This window comes from Ictidomys tridecemlineatus, chromosome 7, assembly GCF_052094955.1.
Source record: "Ictidomys tridecemlineatus isolate mIctTri1 chromosome 7, mIctTri1.hap1, whole genome shotgun sequence".
In the NCBI taxonomy this organism is placed as follows: domain Eukaryota; kingdom Metazoa; phylum Chordata; class Mammalia; order Rodentia; family Sciuridae; genus Ictidomys; species Ictidomys tridecemlineatus.
The window spans coordinates 167,939,502-167,947,261 of NC_135483.1; the positions used below are offsets into that span (position 1 = coordinate 167,939,502).

The following is a 7,760-nucleotide window of genomic DNA, read 5'->3' on the forward strand; positions in this document are numbered from 1 at the left end:
TTCCTGCTGGAGAGGGACGAGGAGTGTGAAGGAAGGGAGGAATGGTCAGGTTTCGGGGACAAGAGAAGCATAGCTGTAAAGGCCAGGGTGCTGAAAATGTGAGTTTCCTTGGGAATGAAATCGATGAAAGTTCCTCAAAGCCATAGGTCATGGATAGTCTAGATCCAATCCTTGTCCTTGCAAATGAGGGGAATCAGCCAGCTGTCCTGTTGGAGGGACTCCATGAACTCCACTAACCAGCTGTGCCACATGATGAGCCTAAAACACCAAAGATACCCGAAGGCAAGGAGAAGAAGAGGGAAGAGGAGACACCACATTAGCTTCTGGCCAGAAGTCCAGTGAGAGGGACTGGCTGAGAAGAGACCAGTGGTCGGGAAGAGGCACACAAAAGCCAATGGGCCTAGAAACCCTGGGTGACAGGCTAGTGAAGTTCCCCAGTTGTGTTTCCATTTTGTAGCTCCGTATCCACAGTGATGAAGTTCCCTCAGCCGTTAGTGAGGCCTTCATGTAAGGGATAGGTGTCCTCCGAGGTAGCAAGTAGCTGGAGATCCCTGAGGAGAAGCATCAACACCAGAAGCCCATTTCAGGTCCCATAGTTAATTTGGTGTATGCTTGATTCCCATAGCAAGGTTCATCTAGGATGTCTTTCTTGCATGAATTATAAGGGCACCTGCCATAAATGTCAGGTGAGTGCTTACAGGATTCCTCAGTTTGGTCTGCTATGAAGCACAGCATTACTGAACATAAGTGGGACAAAGTGGACTGGTTGAATCCAGTAATGTTAAGGATGACTGCCCAATTGCAGCCAGTGGAAGGGCAATTGCTTTGACCCATAAACTGTGAGCGGGTGGTGCCATCTGCTGCCATGTTTCTTGGATGTAGAAGCCCTATCTGTGGGTTGGGATAGAAGCTTGAGAGAGATTAATGATTAGTAAAAGAAGGAGAGGGTTGGCGAGAAAACTTAAGTAAGACTGGGTCAGTTCCTGGATGCATTGGGACAGAGGTAACAGATGGCACAGGAAGACATCGGTCTGCATGTTCCCTTAGGAGTTTGTGTAGAAGTGTGAGGTAGGGCAGGTAGGACACAAGGGGAGGAAGAGTAACTGGGAAGCTTTGGTTGATTAAGAAAGGGCGCCCATAGAGTAGCACAAAGGGGCTACGGCCTGAGGGGGTTCTAGGGGCAGCCAGGACAGCCTGAGTTCAATGGCAAGAGTAGTGAGATGATCCTTGAGAATGCCATTAGGCCTCTCAACCTTACCTGAGGATTAGGGTCGGTGGGGGATGTGGAGCCTCCAAGTGATGTTGAAGCCTTTGGAGACTAGTTGAACAACCTGAGAAATGAAGGCCGGATCGTTGTCAGACTGGATGGAGATAGGAAGTCCAAACTTGGGAATGATCTGCTCAATGAGGATGGAGGTGACGGTGTCAGCAGTTTCCCTTGAGTAGGGAAGGCTTCTATCCAACTGTAAGAGAGTACTAATCCCCCAAGTCATAAGCAGTTAGATCCTGTGTCAAGGCTTGTCTCTGAAGCCTTGGAGTAGGACTGTCCATGTCAGCTGTTGAGACCTAAAGGATGTAGGGTCTTCCCATGTGAAGGCAAAGAGGTAACAAGAGTCAGGATGGAATGGCACTGTAAAAAAGGCATCTTTACAGTTTCCTGGTGTTTCCAAATCTGTGTTCAGACAAAACTTAGAAGGGGATGACTGAGATGTTCTGGAAGGACGCAGAGTGAAGGAGTCATCCCAGGTGGTAGGGGTGGTTGTCCATACATCACTTCAAAGGGGACATTTGAGTTGGCCTTTTGGGAAGTGCTCAAAGGCCAAACAGTGCTACCGGGAGAAGTTTGACCCAGGTGAGATGTAGTTCCAGGGAGAGCTTGGTGAGGGTCTCCTTTAAGGTGCGGTTAACACATTCTACCTTGCCTGAAGAGGTGGGATGATAGGGATGTGTAGATTCCAGGGAATGTGGAGAGCCTCTGCAATGCATTGTGTGATTTGAGAGGTAAACTTGGGGCCATTATCTGATTGCAAGGAGGGAGGGACCCCAAATCTTGGGATGATATCTGAGAGCAAAACAGGTGACTGTGGATGCCCTTTGGTTGGTGGTTGGAAAAGCTTCCACCCATCCTGAGAAAGTGTCTACAAGGACGAGGAGATAGAGATACCTCTAGACCCTGGGCATGTGTGTGAAATCCAATTGCCAGTTGGCTCCTGGGAATTGTCCTCGAGCGTGGTGGGCGGGAAAGGAGCCTGGCTTGAGAGGGGTATTTGGTACTGTTCTGTACGACCAAAATTGGAGTGTTGTAAGGGGCGTGGGTGGGTCTTATTAAGCCCTTGCGCCATAGGTCCTTAATAATGGGCTGTAGACCCTGAGGACTGCTAGTTGGAAGAGAGTATTGAGGTTGACAAGGGAAATGCTGAGGGTCCTTAAGATGAACTCTGACAGGGACACAGTGAGCCAGAGAGGGGGTGGAAGTGTCCCAAACTTGAGGATTTACCTCCAGAGGGAGAGAAGGAGGGGAGCCTATGGATGTGTGGGTTGCTTCTGCAAGGGTGAGTGTAAAGAAAGGCTGGGATGGAGTGTGATGGAGGCATGGAATTTGGCTAAGATGTCCCTTCCCAATAGGGGAATGGGGCATTGGGGCATTACCAAAACCTGGTGGGAGAAAGGATGGTGGTAAAACCTACAAGAGAGTGTGGGGCTTTTAGGGGAAGGATTGTTTGTCCCTCTACCCTGACAATGGGAGAACAGGATGGAACAGTGGGTCCCCCAAACTCCCTCAAGACTGAATAAGTGGCCCCTGTGTCTAAAAGGGAGTTAGTCAGGCGTCAATCCACCATAACAGTGACCCTGGGCTCCTGAAAGGTGATGGTGGTCATCGGGGAGGGAGTCCCAAGGCCCCTTCAGTCGTCTATGGCCATACCCAAAAGATCTAGGTCTGGGCTTGGGGCAGATCCAGCTCCCCTTCAGGGAACGGGGCAGTCCATGGCCCAGTGACCCCTTAATTGGCATTTAGGGCATGGACGCATAGGTGGCCTGGGATTCAGGCACTCTCGTGCCCAGTGTTCCTCTTAAAACAGGGCCCAGGGGTAGGACCTGTAGAGCCTGTGCCAGCGTCTGGGTTTTTTGCCTTCTGTCTTTCTCATCCAGGTTGTGGTACACCTTAAAGGCTGTGCCAGGACTTCAGTCTGAGGGGTCAAGGGTCCCTGTTCCATTTTTTTTAAGTTTCACCCGAATGTCAGGGTAGCTCTGGGAGAAGAAATAGGTCATTAGGAGCTGTCTCCCATCGAGGGTTTCAGGGTCTAAATTAGTGTATTGCTGGAGATCCTTAGACTATCTAGGAAGGTGGAAGGGTTCTTGTTTTTTGTCCTGAATGATTTCTTGGAGTTTTTCAAATTTTACCGCCTTCTGAGCCAGGCAACTAGGCAGGGGGAAAATTGGTCCCCCAGGGCTAATCCTGGGTGGTATTGTAGTCCCAATTATGGTTCTGATCAGGAACTGCATGGGCGCCTAGCGGGTTGGCCGGGTGGTTTGATGGACCTCATCAGCATAATTAAGGGTTTGTTCCCAGATCCGCCTGCTTTCCTCTAGGAGAAGGGTATTGGCCAGGATCATGTAAATGTCATGAAAAGTGAGACTATAGGCTTGGAGTTAAGTACCGAAACTCCTTTATGTATGAGGCAGAGTTGGTGGAACTCTGGTAGGAACCCAAGCATTTTGTGAAAGGTCTGCTACGGAGAAGAGCACCGTGGACCCTAAGGATCCCTTCTGCCCCAGCAACCTTTCAAAGGAGCCTAATTGAAGTAGGGTGTGGCCAGACAGACTGTGCGCTGAATTGTAGAGATCCCACAAAATGGCGGGGTCTAAGGACCCAAAGGGGGCCAATGGTTTTGGATAGCTAAGGGATAATTGGGCCAATCCTGAGTAGAGAATTTTATCAATTTCTTGGGATTGATCTCTACGGGGTTAGGCCAAGTATGTCCAAGTTGTCGGCGGCATTGGAGAGGGGAGTCAGCCGGCAGAGAGGAGTCACCCCCCCATGGGGCTATGAGGAAGGGTACGATAGGGTGACTGGTGAGGCGTCCCACTTGAGCCAAATATCAGAACGAGACCTCAGGCCGAGGATATGGTTGTCACCGAAAATCCTCTGGTGAGGTGCCCTCCTGGAGGGCCCTGGGAGCTATGGGTCACTTGGCACCAGGGTTTTCATCCGAGAGGGGTAAAGAGGAGACCCATGATGGAGGAGGGAAGGCGGTCTGCCAGTTCTCAAGCAGGCTGAGGCCTGTTGAAAGGGGGAGACTCCAAGAGGACCACGGCGACCCTGAAGGTCTGTGTGGGGTGTATTCCTCCCTGCAAGATACCACTGGGGCTGCTGGATGATCAACGGCCTCGGCGGGTTTAGGAGTCCAAAGAGGGGGACTCACCAATTCGTAGACTGATGGTGGATGCGAAGCAGGGGATCGAGAAGATGGGCGCAGGTTGGTCTCCGCTCAGGTGGTGATCTCTGGAGGAATAGGGGTCCTGCTTAAAGGCAGGGGAGCCCCATCTGAGTCTCTGCACCAATGAAAGGCGAGTAACTCACCAGAGATGGAGATTCAACCAAGAGGTTTTATTGGGGGGCTGCCTAAAGGGGAAGAAAAGGAGAGGCAGAGAGAAAGAGAAAGGATAGAGGAGAGGAAGAAGAGGAAGAGGGCAGAGGACAGAGAGAAGAGAGCGTGTGCTTATCGGCTTAAGAAGGGTTTCGAAGGGGATGTGGCGGGTGCTGATTGGCAGGGTAAACTCAGGAACAGCAAGTAGACACTGTGTCCTGTGGGGATTGATGGAGAAAACCTTTGAATTTGGCTCTCTTCTTTGGCTCGGTGCTCTTTGGAGAGGAGCAGGAGGGTAAGGGATTCAGTGATGTTCTCCCGAGAAGGGGGAGTCTCCCACACACCCAGCAGCTAGAACTGTCAAAATCAACATTTTCAGAACTCTGCAAATTAATTAAAAGCTTGCAACAACTCGAAGAGGGTTTATTTAAGAAAAATGGCTGAATCTCTCTCAGTAAGAACAAGATTTGTGATATTTCAAATGGATTCCCATCCCACACCCACAGCTTCAGGAGGCCTTATAAATCAACAGCTTTAAAATTGTGATAGCAATGAAAATGGCAACCTAGAAGCCACTTCATGGTGCAGAGCAAGTTCAGAGTTCCCCAAAAGCCCCATCCCCAGAGAACTACCACTATTTGACCGTTGGGCATCTCACCGAAAATCTTTATTCTCAGATCTTATCCTTGTCTGATTTGTCCCACAGTTTGCTTTGTGCAAACACTTTACCCACAGAGCACTTATCATTGTATTAATAATTATAAATTATTAATAATTTATTAACATTGTATTTATAATTATAAATTAACATTGTATTAGCATCAATACCAGCTGGGGCTAATGGGAGGCTGACCACAAAACACAAAGGAAAAATGGAATTCAATGTCTATAGGGAGCTTTGAAAAGCTCTGCCATGTTTCTACAAGTGCACCTGCATGTGCAGAGCTGTGTATATGTTCAAGAAAGGCTTAGGAGGCCCTAAGCTCTCACCTTGGGTTGACCCTAAGTCTCTGCAGAAGCAGGTAGTGAAGGCAAAGGAAGAGTTGGAAATGGCGTGCTGGGGTGTTGAAGGTGTGCCCAACACACACAGCAAAGTTAGGAGGCTCATTGGTTCAAAGTGTTTAACAGCATCTCTGTTCATTACTGGATGCCTTCTAAACTAGCCAAGCATGGACTCTCATCTTATGTAGGACAGAGAGTATAGACTGGACAGAATTAGTTCAGGAACATCATTTTAAAATACAACAACAATGAAAAAAACAACAAAGGACATCAAAAAGCTAACACTGAGAAAAGAGTGGCATCTGATTTCCAGAGTTGACACATTATATTACTTAAAATATTCATCTTTTGAAAAATACATGCAAAGAAATATAAAAGTATGGCTCATACACAGGGAAAGAAAGCCACTGATAGAAACTGCCTCTAATGAAGCCCAGATGTTATACTTATTATACAGATTACAAATTAGTTACCACAAATATGTATTCCAAGATCTAAAGGGAACCATGTCTACAGGATGAAAAAATAACTAAAGGGTTTGAAATTATAAAAGAAGAACCAAATAGATATTCAGGATTTGGAAAGTTGCTATAGACTGAATGTTATGTCCTTCCGAATTCAAATCTATCTCCAGGGTGGCATTTAGAGGTGGGGTCTTTGAGAAGTGAGCAGGTCTTGAGGGCAGAGCTCCATGTAGGGGATTTGCTCTTACAAAAGAACCCAGAGAGGTCCCTCATGCCTCTCACCATGTGGCACCTGGTAGCCAGTGCTTAAGAGATCATCTTTTCCAGTGGATCCCAAATCTTGGTAAGTCTAAGACTTACCTGAAAAGTTATTAACAATATTGACTCTGGATCTCTCCTACTCTCTGAACTTCCTCCTTACTTTCCTGCTATACAGTATGGTTCAGTAGGACAGGAGAGAGGCCCAGGTGGTCACATTGATGAACAGCAGTCCTGGTGATTCCAATGTAGGCAGTCTATGGTCCCAGTTGGAGAAATGCTGACCTTGTCTAGCTCACTAGTTTTACATGAGGTAACTGAGACACAGAGAGGGAAAAATAATCACTTGTTTAAGGTTACATAACAGAGGCAGAGGCAGTGGGGAAATTGAAAGGCAGGTTGCTGGTGGCCTGCAGTCTTGTGCTCTTCTTACATCACAATCCTCCTCACCTGTTAGGATTCGAACAGCTCAGGTGTCCCAGGGAAACAGCATATTATGCAACAGGGCACACCACACACTTGCCCTCAGCTCAGGCAGTCTGAATTTGTGCTGCTTTTTGCACATAAAAAGCATTTTATAAAGAGCTTTGGGATGTGGGTGATGCCACGTGGTCACTGCAGGAGGGCCAGGGAAAGCAAGGACATATTTGAAAGATTTCAGGGAGTGGAAGCCAAGGACTCACGAATTACTCATTTCTTTTTAGACCAGAGCTGCACAAGGCCAAGCATTCAAATAGTTTTAAACATGTGGATCACTGATTTAAGCGTTCAGTTTCCTGCTGGCATCTGACATCATGAAACCACACTGTACAGAAACCCAATTCACCGTCAGAATAATTATAAATATATTTGGCCACAAAGATCAGCCATGATGGAAGGTATGAGACGGAGTGCCACATGTAGTCTTTAAGGATAAAAGATTAGCCTTGAAACTCTTTAAATTTTATATCATTGGACAGGGAAAATGGGTCCTGGGTTGAGAAAACCTTTTATGGTGGCATAAGAAAACATAGTGCATTAGGGGAGACATGGAATTGGTGTGGCTAGATTAGGAGTGGTGTGTGTGTGTGTGTGTGTGTGTGTGTGTGTGTGTGTGTGTGTGTGTGTTAAGGGATGGGGAGGTACATGAATGCTGAGAAATCAGGTCAAAGTAGGAGGCAGGATCCAGATCACTAGGAGCCTCACATGCTATTTTAAGGATCATGGGCATCATCTCATTGACAACAGGGAACTCTGGAGGATCCAGGCAGAGGCACGAGGCAGGCAGAACTGCTGCTAAGGAGGATCATTTGGGTTGGAATATGGGGAGAAGTTGGGGAGGAGATACAGGAACAGGGACCAGTTGGAAGTGATAAGGGCCTGAACTAAGGTCATGGCTGGCATTTCTTCTGAAGCTTGAGGATAACTAGTTTCAGTTGCTGCCACTGGGCAGGTCCTTAGCAGGCCC

General features: G+C 47.7%; 1 long non-coding RNA gene across 2 annotated transcripts; it reads right to left on the reverse strand.

Annotated features, from left to right (window-relative positions):
- Positions 1-792: 792 nt before the first annotated feature.
- Positions 793-6,870, reverse strand: LOC120893100 (uncharacterized). Of its 2 annotated transcripts, none has more exons than XR_013423648.1 (3): positions 6,764-6,870; positions 4,425-4,554; positions 793-1,331 (listed from the first exon to the last, which is right to left on the reverse strand). It is a non-coding gene; the product is annotated as an uncharacterized LOC120893100 (long non-coding RNA). The 2 variants fall into 2 exon arrangements; XR_013423649.1 differs by lacking the exon at positions 6,764-6,870 and adding an exon at positions 6,416-6,725.
- Positions 6,871-7,760: the final 890 nt, after the last annotated feature.